Source organism: Photinus pyralis, unplaced genomic scaffold (assembly GCF_008802855.1).
Source record: "Photinus pyralis isolate 1611_PpyrPB1 unplaced genomic scaffold, Ppyr1.3 Ppyr1.4_LG2, whole genome shotgun sequence".
Taxonomy (NCBI): domain Eukaryota; kingdom Metazoa; phylum Arthropoda; class Insecta; order Coleoptera; family Lampyridae; genus Photinus; species Photinus pyralis.
Genome location: NW_022170403.1, coordinates 16,343,614 through 16,356,110, shown reverse-complemented (window position 1 = coordinate 16,356,110; position 12,497 = coordinate 16,343,614). Strand labels below are relative to the sequence as shown.

The window sequence follows — 12,497 nt, the reverse complement described above, 5'->3', positions numbered from 1 at the left end:
TTCTTGACAGAATAGCTTCCTAGCTGAAACCAAAAATTGCCAACATATGTACGCACTTACAGACGGGAAAAATTTATTCTTTAAAAGTTGCTTAAAATAATCTAAAACGTCAACATTTGATGAAATTTCGCATTGTACCTAGCTCATGTTATGAAGAGAAAACCGTCAGCATTTTGTTTGCTTTTATTAGAGGGACCTACCATCCAAATTTCGTTAAAATTGCTCCATAAATAAGAAAGTTGGATGTTGCACATGCGCAACACTATTTTTTGCGCATGCATTTTGTTAGCTTTTATTAAAAGGACCTACCATCTAAATTTCGTTAAAATTGTTCCATAAATAAGAAAGTTGCATTTCTGCGCATGCGCAACACGATTTTTGCGCATGCATTTTGTTTGCTTTTATTAGAGGGACCTACCATCCAATTTTCGTTAAAATTGCTCCATAAATAAGAAAGTTGGATGTTGCACATGCGCAACTCGATTTTTTGCGCATGCATTTTGTTTTCTTTTATTAGGAGGACCTACCATCCAAATTTCGTTTTAATTGTTCCATAAATAAGAAAATTTCATTTCTGCGCATGCGCAACACGATTTTTGCGCAACACGATTTTTGCGCATGAATTTTGTTTGCTTTTATTAAAGGGACTTACCATAGAAATTTCGTTTAAATTGCTTCAGAAACAAGATCGTTGCGTTTTGCACATATGCAAAATTTTTTTTCAAAAATCCGGCCCGTTATTTTTCTGTTCGGTATGCCTAAAACATATATACAAAATTTCAACAAAACCCGTCGAGCCGTTTTCTCAGAAAATTGCCAACAAACGTACGTACGTACCGTACGTACATACAGACGGAAAAAAATTTTATTCTTTAAAAGTTGCTTAAAATGGTCTAAAACGTCGACATTTGATGAAATTTTGAAATGTTCAAAAAACGGCTATCGCAATAGCTACCTAGCACATGCTAGGAAGCTAAAAATTATCCAAAATAAAAATAATTGAGTACTTTAGTTATTTTGCTTCTTTGCCTCTCTGTTTCTTGAAAGGAATCACATACGAGACTACAGCCGCGTTTACAGAAGGTCATGTAAGTAGGGCAATAGCTGGCTTAGCCAGTCTAGTGAATTAACGCTTACAAGAAGCCAGTTCAATGGACCCAGTCAGAATGTCCAGTCGGCCCGGAACCATGGACGAGCGTGATTCATCAGTGCCCCGTGAGGACATAAATATAGTGTTTCATCAATTATGTCACGATTTTATCACTAAACCTTGTGATGTGCCCGTTGGAAAAAAAGAAAGAGTGGACGGTGACAAAAGATTCAGGCGGTGTATAATTAAGCTGTAGCCCTTCAAATTTTCAACTCTCGTAGATATATAACAATTTGCAATATCTATATCCCGCCGCGTGAGAACTTAACGTTGGACAAACTTGAACATATAATAAATCAACTCCCTAAACCATACTTGATTTTAGGGGACATGAATGCACAACACACAAACTGGGGAAACACATGTACCTATAAACCAAAAGGGGAAGATGGCACAGCAATTTCTTCAATATGATACCCATACATGCATACTCAATAATGGAGCTGCTACCCATGTGCATCTCGCTACAGGAACGCAATCAGCAATAGATCTGACTTTAGCTAGTCGAACTTTAGCTTCAGAACTCAAATGGGAAGTTTACGATGATTTGTGTTTTAGTGATCACTTCCCTGTTATCACGAATATTGCTAGTATCAACAAACTACTTGGAATTTCAAAAGAGCAAATTGGGACGTCTAGAAAGCTAATGCAGTTTTTCTAAGCAATCAAGATAACGTACAACACAACATAAACAATTTCTACAGGGTAAAAAATAGAGCTGCAAAGCTATCAATACCAAAAAAGAAAAACGTAAACGCGCAAAATCAAGTACCATGGTGGAGCAACGATATCCAAATATTAATTAAAAATAGGAAGAAGGCGTTTCGAAAATATATAAATCAAAAATCGCTGGATAATTTGATAGAATTCAAAAAATGCAGAGCTCTTGCGAGGAAAAAAATTATCGAAAGTAAAAAGAAAACATGGGAAAACTTTGTCTCTACTCTTACAACATCCACCCCAATCAAAGAAATCTGGCACACATACAATAAAATAAACAGAAAATATACACCAAAAGACGTAACAGCGTTAAAATTGTCGAACCAATTAATAACATCCAATACAAAAATAGCAGAAGAATTAGCTAAAAGTTTTGAGCGAAACACATCGGCCGAAAACTACAATCCCCAATTGTATTTCTAATATTTAGCAAAACCCCGAATGAGCCATTAAACATAAATTTAAAATTGGGAAGTAGCAATATCAAACAAGTAAGCGAAGTTAGATACCTGGGAATGTTTATTGATAGCAAACTTAGTTGGAAAGCACACATAAATCATATAACCACAAAATGTTTACCCAGGATTAACATATTGAAATCTGTATCAAAACAGAGTTGGGGTGCTGATAGGAAAACGCTTCATATGTTGTATAAAGCCACAATACGATCTATAATAGATTATGGTAGTCATTTATATGATTCAGCGAGACAAACGGATTTAAACAAGCTTAATACTCTAAATAATACTGCCATAAGACTCATCATTGGTGCCTACAGAACCAGCCCCATTGCAAGCCTGTATGCTGAGCTAGGAGAACCTCCATTGCATATCCGTCGAAAAATGATTGGAATAAAGTTTGCTGTAAAAATCCTATCACAACAGACTAATCCAAACCACTCTAAAATGAAAAATCCCCTAAACTTAAATCTATATAATAGATACCCCAAATCCTCAAGACCATTCTTCCCTAAGAAACACATACAAGATATAAATACTAAAGTAATGATACCGTCGAAGATCTATCCACCCTGGACTCAAAAACCTATTAGTACCATCAATGAACTGGAAAAGTACCCCAAAAATACCACTCCAAGAAGGATATACTATAATGAATATAAAAATATATTACAACAAAATCAAAATTGCCTATATGTATATACCGATGGATCGAAAATAAAAGAACGGGTTGGATGCGCTGTCTTGATACACAATACATGCCACAGGTATAAACTTCCATCCGAATACACAAATTTTTCTGCTGAATTGTATGCTATACTCCAGAGCTTGAATATACTAACAAACCAACCTTACAATATTCCTACCGTCATTTTCACAAGCTCACTGAGTGCAATCGAAGCTATTAAATATACCCATTCCCAAAACCCACTAGTTACCCAAATCAGAACTCTACTGACCCTAACCAATTTCCCATTAAAACTGTGCTGGATTCCGGGACATGCCAACATTGCCGAAACGTTTACACGAGATAGCCATAGCTCGACTAAGAATTGGACATAGCAAACTAACGCACAGCTATCTACTGAAGAAAGCACAACCTCCGATGTGCCAAACATGCGACCAACTTTTAACTGTAGAACATGTCATATTACACTGCCAAAAATATGTACAACAAAGAGCATCGTTTGCTATCCCGATGTGCCTGAAAGAATCTCTTCCAGATAAACAGAACTCTATACAAAAACTTATTAATTATTTGGTCTGCACAATACGAGGCACAATATGTAATCATATCCAGTGAAGTGAATAGTAGTCTCAGTATATGTACATATTTATTGATGTATATATTTAAATTTTTCTAAAATATTGTATACAGATGCATATAGCCTTAGCAGCTGCGCATCGTTTCTTTAAATAAAAAAAAATCTCAATTACACAATTGAATTGGTTACGTAAAGTCTCTTTCCCCTTGGACTATTCGACGAATTTCATTCCCCACTTTTTAGGTGCCATTGTTACACAACAGTGCACTAATCTAATGTTAACCGCCACTACTCTTGAAGCCAGTAGACTGGTGCGACATTTTTCGACAGGACTGGATCGTACCTAACTGGCATCCATGGTTCTCGTGTAAATGCGGCATAAGGGTCCCATTCTTAAACGTGTGATTTTCGTGCGAGTGAGTATGACGTCATGTCGACCGATTTTCTAATTTTTTTATTCTTGATACTTTAAAGCACTCGAGTTCATGAATCACACTGTCACATCTCGAACAGTAAAAACCTTGAATCTTGAAATTTCTGTTCCTTTTAAACCTCGTTTTAAACTCATTTGTGGTGATATTGAACATTTTGCAAAAGTATAGGCAATATACAGAGTGTTTCTTAATAACATGATAATATTAAACATATCTACAATGGCACTCGTAGCCGTAGGAAAGGTTAAGGATGGAATTTGGAATACAGGGTGTTCTATAAGACTCTTACATTTAAGTATAAGATTAATTCATGCAAATAGAAATAATTTCGAGTTAGTAACCACACAACAATGTGTAGGAATTATGTTGATCTTACCTAATCTTTCTACCCACCCAGATTGGTAACTACCCCCTATTCAATTTTTAAGTGGTGAAAAACACGTAATACAGCGTACTAGCGTGAATTACAAAAGCAACTTTCAGTCTTACTGTGTGAAAGACTGGACGGAAAGAATTCACAGGGAAAAGATACCGTAAAAATGATTCAAATTCAAAACTTCCGAAATTATGAGATTGATGAGAAGTTCTGCGAGCGAACGTAATGCTAATGGACATATCATTAGGTCAGAGCGGCATGAAAAGTTAAGCAACCGAAAATTTCAATAAGCAAAAAGCAAAAGTTAACTTTGACATTTGCACATAAAGCATTAAACAGAAACTTTGCTGCCGTAAAGTTAATTTCGTAACGTTTCCAATAGTTTCTGCTTGAGGCTAGCTGGAAAGTTGGTTTTTCACGAACACACGCTTTCATAAAACAAAATGAAAGCGTAAAAACGTAATATTATCAAAGGTCGATGTGGAAGTGCCAATTTCGAATTGTATCTTTGTCCAAACAACGTAGTAAATTAATAATAAAAAATAAAGCTTACCATCACTACAGCCTGGGAGTAGAATCAAAAATATGACAGGAATTTCACAAAATTATTTATTTCAACAGGACGATGACAAATCATACAAGGCGACCACTTAATAATTCACTCCATTGTACCTCCCACGTCAATGAAAGTTATTACGTAAAGACCATTAAAAAGGCAAAATTGTTTTGCATAAAAATCCAACAATGTTTATTCGCACACACGGCTTGGATACATACTAAAATTCTTTATGTCTGTTCCAAACCGCAGGAGATTTTATTTCTCGAGAGAGATATATAATATAAACGGATTAAATAACGTATTTATTGCAAATTCAAGTTTTAAAGCAAAACGGTTGCAGTTGTTAATATAAAATGTGTTACATTATTCCATATTCTTTACTACTGGGATATCTGGTTATCATCTATTGTTTTCCGGTTTTCTATGACGGGTTAAATAAGCGCCAAGTACATATTTTGCTGTAATCCGACCCACGCACTATGCACAGACGCATTTTACGTAAAAAGACTAAAACCAAAAAAAATTAGATTCTCTGTATAAAAAATCTAATATTTGTGCTTTGATCTACTATAACTATGATGCAATTACATAAATGTTAAAATAACAATTTTCTAGCAGGTAAATATCGTTGTTCACAATTTAAAAGGGGAGGAAGGAGTAAAAAATTGTGGATAACGATATCCAACATCAAAACTACAAAGTTGTTACTTTGGCATTTAGATAGCTAATTTCAGAAATACCGACCATTTTTACTCGTAACGTGCTGTGACTAGGATTGAATATCAACCAAAACTACAATTTCCTTTACAATTCTTGTTAAAACACTCAACTCAATCATCAAACTAATGAATTTTGCTGGTATTTTTGGCTAATCATAGCTTATCTTTGATCGTTAAAACAATTTTTTTTAAATTCTGTAACTATCCAAAAATTCATGTCAGTAACCGTCATTTTAAGATTATTCTTGAGTTATCCGATCGAAATCAGAAACTTTCATACTAAACTTTTTTCATAGTAGCGATATTTATTTTTTTGAAATTATTGCCACTTTTTGATAACTTCTGTAAGCATTCGAATTTTCAAATTTTTTAAATGGAATTTGCATTTTATTACTTACATAACCGTTTTTATTTCGAAACCCCCTGACAAAACCTGAGAAACCGACACACGTTTGTTTTTACTAGAACCAGTTATGGTTAAAATGTCATAGACGCTAGCAAAAACGTCTCTATATATAAGAAAATTGACATTGCACAGTCTGCACACGGGTACATTTAAATGTTATTATATGCGAAGTTTGTCGTTACTAGAAGCATCTATGGTTAAAATTTCTATAAATAAGAAAGTGAACATTGCGCATGCACACATTGACTTTAGGATAAATTTTTCTTACACCTACAATAACTTGACTTCACAGGGCACGCGCTGATCCCACAATTCATTGTGAACCAACCTTCAATTATTTGTAGGTGATGTGCATCTTGTATTTTACTAATTTAATCTATTGCAAATAAGTCCCGAACCCATCTAAAACTGTTCTCATTTTGTTCCAATTTACAATTTGGCCCTTCATCTCTAAAGTAAGCATTTTGTTTAAATTAAATTGGACGGTGGTTTTTTTCAAAAATGCCCTAAAAAGAAAAACTGAAATTACCGGAACCGCAATTTCGCACACTTTCATTAAATATTATAGTATCTCTCAAATTTTATAGGAAATTGCAAAGGTACAGTTGCCATTATTGTGCTTCGATGAAATCGTTCATTTACGATTATGATTGCTTCCTACTCGCTTCGGTTGCTGCGAAGATGTGAAAAATGGGCGTAATTCAATTAATCCAAAACGGCTGGGAAACAAATAAAACCCAAACGTAACTTTCTGTGTTTGGTGCGGAAATTAGAAATATTAATTACTGTGGTAAACGCGGTAATAAATTAACGTAGGTACAAAGTTATTGCGGTTGTTAGTTATCCTTTTTCCGCAAAGGGAAATGTAGATATGGAAAATGTGCGTGTATCCACAAGATAATCTGGATATGAATAAGTTATGTTATAATAATTAATGATAGGTGTTTTGAATTTGGAAAACTAATCCCTGAGCAATACATCTTGAGACAGACGAGTGCAGTTTTCGAAAATACTTAAATAATTAATGCTACTTTGAGGAACATCTCAATATTGGTATCACGTTCTCCTATATAGCCATTCAAACTAGAATCTCTCCTCGAAAACTCTCAAGTATGGAGGTATCAACACTCAACAGCATTCGTGTTGTAATGAAGTTTGAAATTCCTTTTCAGGACCTCTGCAGTGGATGACGTCTTGTACAACCTTCAACCCCCAAATTTTTAAGGATTTTAAGTTGAAATTTAAAGTGACAAATAAGTCTTATGTTTCAACATAGAAGTAAATTTTTCTGCGTCCTCTCCCCCAAAGTGACCCAAAAATAGGTTGAAAGTTTGAAATTTCCAATACTAGTTCCGTAAACTTCCATTGAAATTTCATTTGGGATCTTTTCGCACCTTTCAACTTTTGAAAATATGAAAGTTTGAAATTTCCTATTCCACACTTTTGCTTTAGGTATATTATTTTCTTCTTATTGTTGTGCGCTCTTCAATCTCCAACTTATTGTTTCAAATGCTTGCAGAAGCTTCCAAACTTCATGTTTGTAATTCCCTTCAGAATTGTGTGTTAAAACATTTTTTGTACAGGGTGGTCCAATTTTTTTTAATACGAAATAGCGCTATTAATTCGTAAAAACGCAAGAAACTACGTATATACACTACCCGAGACATAGTTTTCTAAGGCAAAAAACAAGATATTTTAACAATATTAAAAAATTATGATTTTTTCGAAAAAAAATTCTCTATCAAATGATACAAAAGGTAAAAATGAATTCCATAAGAAAAAACCAAGCTGATGATGGTCAACCGGAGGCGAAACGTGGGATTTAAAATCTAAAACTAACATCTTGTCGGGGGGAAAAAGTGGCCATAAAATGTTTAACTTATTTCGAAATATCTTTTTAAATAACTTCAGTAAAAAAATAAAAACGATTTTACAAAATTTCGTTTTTTTCCGGATATGTCCGAAAGTAGTTGGAATTTTTTCAGTTTCAAAACTGCATTTGGCCCTCGAATTTGAATCAGCCTGTATACTGTACCTGAACACCAATTCTACTAAGCTTAATTTTGGTGAAATTATTAGGGCAGTTTATTTTATTTCGAAATAAGAAACGATGAAAATTTCAACATGATATAAAGTAATAATCACTAATTATAATAATGCTTCCATGGCCTTCCCGTTCGTCGGATCGCCAATTGAACACGTGTAGGATATGTGTCGGTGGCTAAGTGCTCTACAACCACCTGCAAACAGTTTATGATCTTCTTCAAAGGTCTCGTTTAGAATATTAGGGCAGTTATTATATCATAGGTTAGCATTACTTCGCCAATTTCCAGTATTCCAATATGTCCAGTAGGTAGATGACAAGAAACAGTGGGTGATCTACACATTATTAGTGTTGTTAGAATTTGTTGTAATTGTATCATGTTAAAATGTTCATCGTTCCTTATTTCGAAATAAATACAACTGCCCTAATAATTTCACCAAAATTGAGCGAAGTACACTGTGTGTTATATTATCGATTATCGCTCTCCATCCGTAGCCGGCCGCCATCTAGTCTTACCAGTGGAGAAAACACCAGTGTTATAAATTCTCTTCAAAACGTACCGGGAATTTGTATAATTGTGCGTATTAATAAACGTGTACCATTTTAAAATACTGGAAATAATAGGGTGCTGTCACACTCACAGTACATTTTTGGTTGTCTATTCGCTTGGTAGCATACATCATGTAATTTTCAAAAATTCCTAAAAAAAGTTTGATTGGTAAACGCCTGTGAATATGAAATATCAAATGTATTAATAACATGTATTAACGGCAGACGTTTATCATAAACTTTTGTTTATTGTGTTGTCAAAATTTGAAAAATTACATAAAAATAGGTTGGACTGCGCAACAGTCGTATGACACACGTTTATACGCTAGTTCTAATATACGTAAATAGAAAATTGCGGTGGCAGACGTTTACTAATCATTTCTCAAAATCTTTAGTTATCTCTCGGTCTATTAGCAAGAGTGATTTAAAAGATAAAATAAAATGAGAAAACTGAACGTTTGTCGGAAATCATTTTAATGACTACCCAAAAATAAATAAAATTTTATGGGCAAGACTTTGTGAACTTTGTTCCGGCTCTTCAATGCATCATCCTGTATTATAATAAAAATGAAAAGTGGATTTTAGATGATCATCGCCGCTTATATAAAACAACAAAAAATGAACACGGAAAGTTCAAAGTTCTTCCAGGCGCATGTTGAATTTGTTGTTCTTGACAAACCATCAAACAAATATCTACTTTATCACCCAGTTCATAAAGCAAGGGGAATAATAATAAATAATAATAATAAGCCATTTATTTGTACATAAAAAACAAAAAACAAAATATTTTTCACTTTAAACTTAAAAATTATTACACTACAAATAAATGTATAAAATCTACGGAGTTTCATTCACACAAACATGGGTACATTGGACACTAAAAAGAAAAGAGAAAAAAAACATACCAACACTGAATTCATACCTGCAGCAGATATCTAAGTTTAAAAACTTGTTAATATCTTTTGTCAGATGCAAGGTGAATAACTTGATAATAGAATTTAAAAAAAAAAAAGAAAAATAAAATTTAAAAAAAAACTAAGAAATAAAATAAAAATAAGCTAAAAATAAAAATAAATAAAATAAAGGGAAAGATGATAAGTAACAAAGGACTAATAGTTAAATTAAATTTGAACTAAAAGAATGTTTCGAACCTCTTGTATACTCATTGAAGCACAAATTTTTTTTACATTTTTCAAAAATGATTTATTCGATAGAATAAAAAACGAGGAGATATTGTACTTTAGTTGAAAATGGTTACCTATAGACCTTGATTACATGAAAAGTGAAGTTTTTTGTGCAATTTGTTTGTTAACTGTTATATTGTAAGATAAACTTAAAGTTTTGAATCTTGTAGTGTAGTTGTGAGTAGGAACATTAAGCAGTGTAGACTTGCTTTTGTAGATGTATTTTAATAAGGTGAGTATGTAAAGATGATAAATAGAATACAACTTAGTTTCTTTAAAGAGTTGTTCTGATGATAGCATTAACGGTTTTCGAAATAATATTTTTAAAATTAGTTTTTGGACAATAAACAAACGACTCATGTAAACATCTGGTGTTGACCTCCATGTTAATATCCCATACGATATTATAGATTGACATACGCCGTAATAAATAATTTTCTTGGAAGCGACACTCATTACACTGTTTATAGATTTAAAAAGATATATTAGTTTCCTTAATTTGTTGGTTAGGTATTGAATTTGAGTATCCCACCTTAGGCGGCTGTCTAACATGACCCCCAAATACTTCACAGTATTACATTTATTAATTTTTATGTCACAATTACATTGTCTCATTGTGCAATCCTTTACGTGTATGAGCAAACTGTCTACATTATCTACAGTGTAAGAGGACTTTTGGTAGTTTAACGTTAAGATGTTGTTATCTAGCCAGTGTTTAATTATGCTCATATGACCTGAGGTTGTATCTATTTTTTGAATCTGCCGAGACAAAGAGTACTGTATCGTCTGCATACGAGAACAACTTAGCATTTTGCAGTGATAAATTCAATAGGTCGTTTATATATATTATAAAAAGTAAAGGTCCCAGAATAGATCCTTGAGGAACTCCAAACCTTACAGTCTTTTCAGCACTCATCGTCCCATCAATTCTTACAGCTTGTGTTCTATTGTAAAGATACGATTTAATAAGTGAAAGACTAACGCCATATTTAAATAATTTATCACATAATATGTCATGAATCACTGTATCAAAAGCTTTAGCAAGATCTAAGAATACTGCTAGACAATACTCAGAGTTATCAAGAGGCGTTATAATTTTTTTAACAAGGTCAGTCAGCGCATCTTCAGACGATTTATTTTTCATAAATCCATATTGTGATCCTGAAAGAATATCAAATCTTTGGAAGAAAGACAGTAATTGTTTGTGAATAATTTTTTCAAATATTTTTGACAAAACTGGTTAGTGCAATTGGTCTGTAATTACTTACCTTGGTCTTATCACCACTTTTATGTAAGGGTATATCCATTTTTTAAAACAGTAGGAAAATATCCCTCAATAAGACAACGATTGTATAGTGTGGATAATGGTAGGGTGACGGAATGTGCGATAAGTTTTAATGTACTCGAAGAAATATTGTCATAACCACCTGATACTCTTACCTTTAAGTCTTTTATAGAGTTTTCTACGTCTTTATCAATGATTGGACACCATGAAAAAGTTTTTGTAACAAAAGAGATGGTATCTTTGTAAGTTCCCGAGGTACTGACACGAGAAGCTAACGTTTCGGGAACGGATACGAAGTACCTAGTCATTAAAAAATTCCACTATTTCACTCATATCCTTCACTACGTATCCATTCTCGTCAACTATTCGATTTATAGGGACTTTTGATTTTTCTATATTAGTTGCCTTTTTGGTCGCTTCCCATAGTTCAGATATATTTTGTGTATGTGCAATATTATTTTGAAAATATTTCATTTTTTGAAATTTTATTAAATTACTTACTTTATTTCTTTGTTTTTGATATGACAGGTATGTTAAATTATTTTTATTTTTTAAGTATAGTTTGAATAAATCTTGTTTTATTAGAATTTCTTGTAATAATTCATCTGTTGCCCATTCTTTCTTCTTTTTAATTCTTTTGTGTTTAATAATAGTAGTAGAAGCAATCATTTTTTTGCAGACGTTTATAAAATGATTAAACGATTCTTCAATGGGCAATAATTTTAGAACATCCCAATTAAATTGCTGGAGGAGTGTGTTCAGTTTACAGTAGTCAGTTATTTTAATACTTTTTAGCATTTTATCGTGTTGACATCTTTCTTTGACTAATTGAAATTGTAGCTTTAGTGCTATTGGACAATGATCAGTAATTTGATCTGTAATAATAAAAGATGTAGCAATCACATTTTTATTTGCACATTTGAGAAAAATGTGGTCTATGCATGATTGTGAATCACCAGATATTCTTGTAGGCTTGTTGATATATGGAACAAATGAAAATTCACTCAACAAATTTAAATACGATTCTGTTACATGATTTCCACTGCTTAATAAATCTATATTTATATCTCCGATTAGAATTTCAACACAGTTTTCGATATGATTTTGAAAATATAATTTAAGAGAAGTTAAGAAGCAGTTGATATCATAAGATGGTGGGCGATAGATGCGTGTTTCTTTTACCAACGTTTTCAGTCTACCCTCCACTTCACCCCATCCTCTAACAATAAAATGGGACCTCAAAGGTGAGAGATTTGCGAATGGCGCTGAAGTGGTGCAATAAAAAAATAGAACAGGTGAATTTTTTACAGTCGGTTATTTCTTTTCAGCGCGCCCTCGTAATTAAATT

The 12,497-nt window shown here is 33.0% G+C and overlaps 1 protein-coding gene across 13 annotated transcripts in view; it reads right to left on the bottom strand.

Annotated features, from left to right (window-relative positions):
* Window positions 1–12,497, bottom strand: part of LOC116163485 (PH and SEC7 domain-containing protein 1) — a 94,358-nt gene that overhangs the window by 39,156 nt on the left and 42,705 nt on the right. Inside the window, exon 1 of one of the 13 annotated variants that reach the window (XM_031477435.1) lies at window positions 4,957–5,128. The exons of the other annotated variants lie outside the window; for them this stretch is intronic. The gene's annotated coding sequence lies outside the window, so the exon portion shown is untranslated. Of the gene's footprint in view, window positions 1–4,956; window positions 5,129–12,497 lie in introns of those variants that run through there. 13 annotated transcript variants of the gene reach the window in all.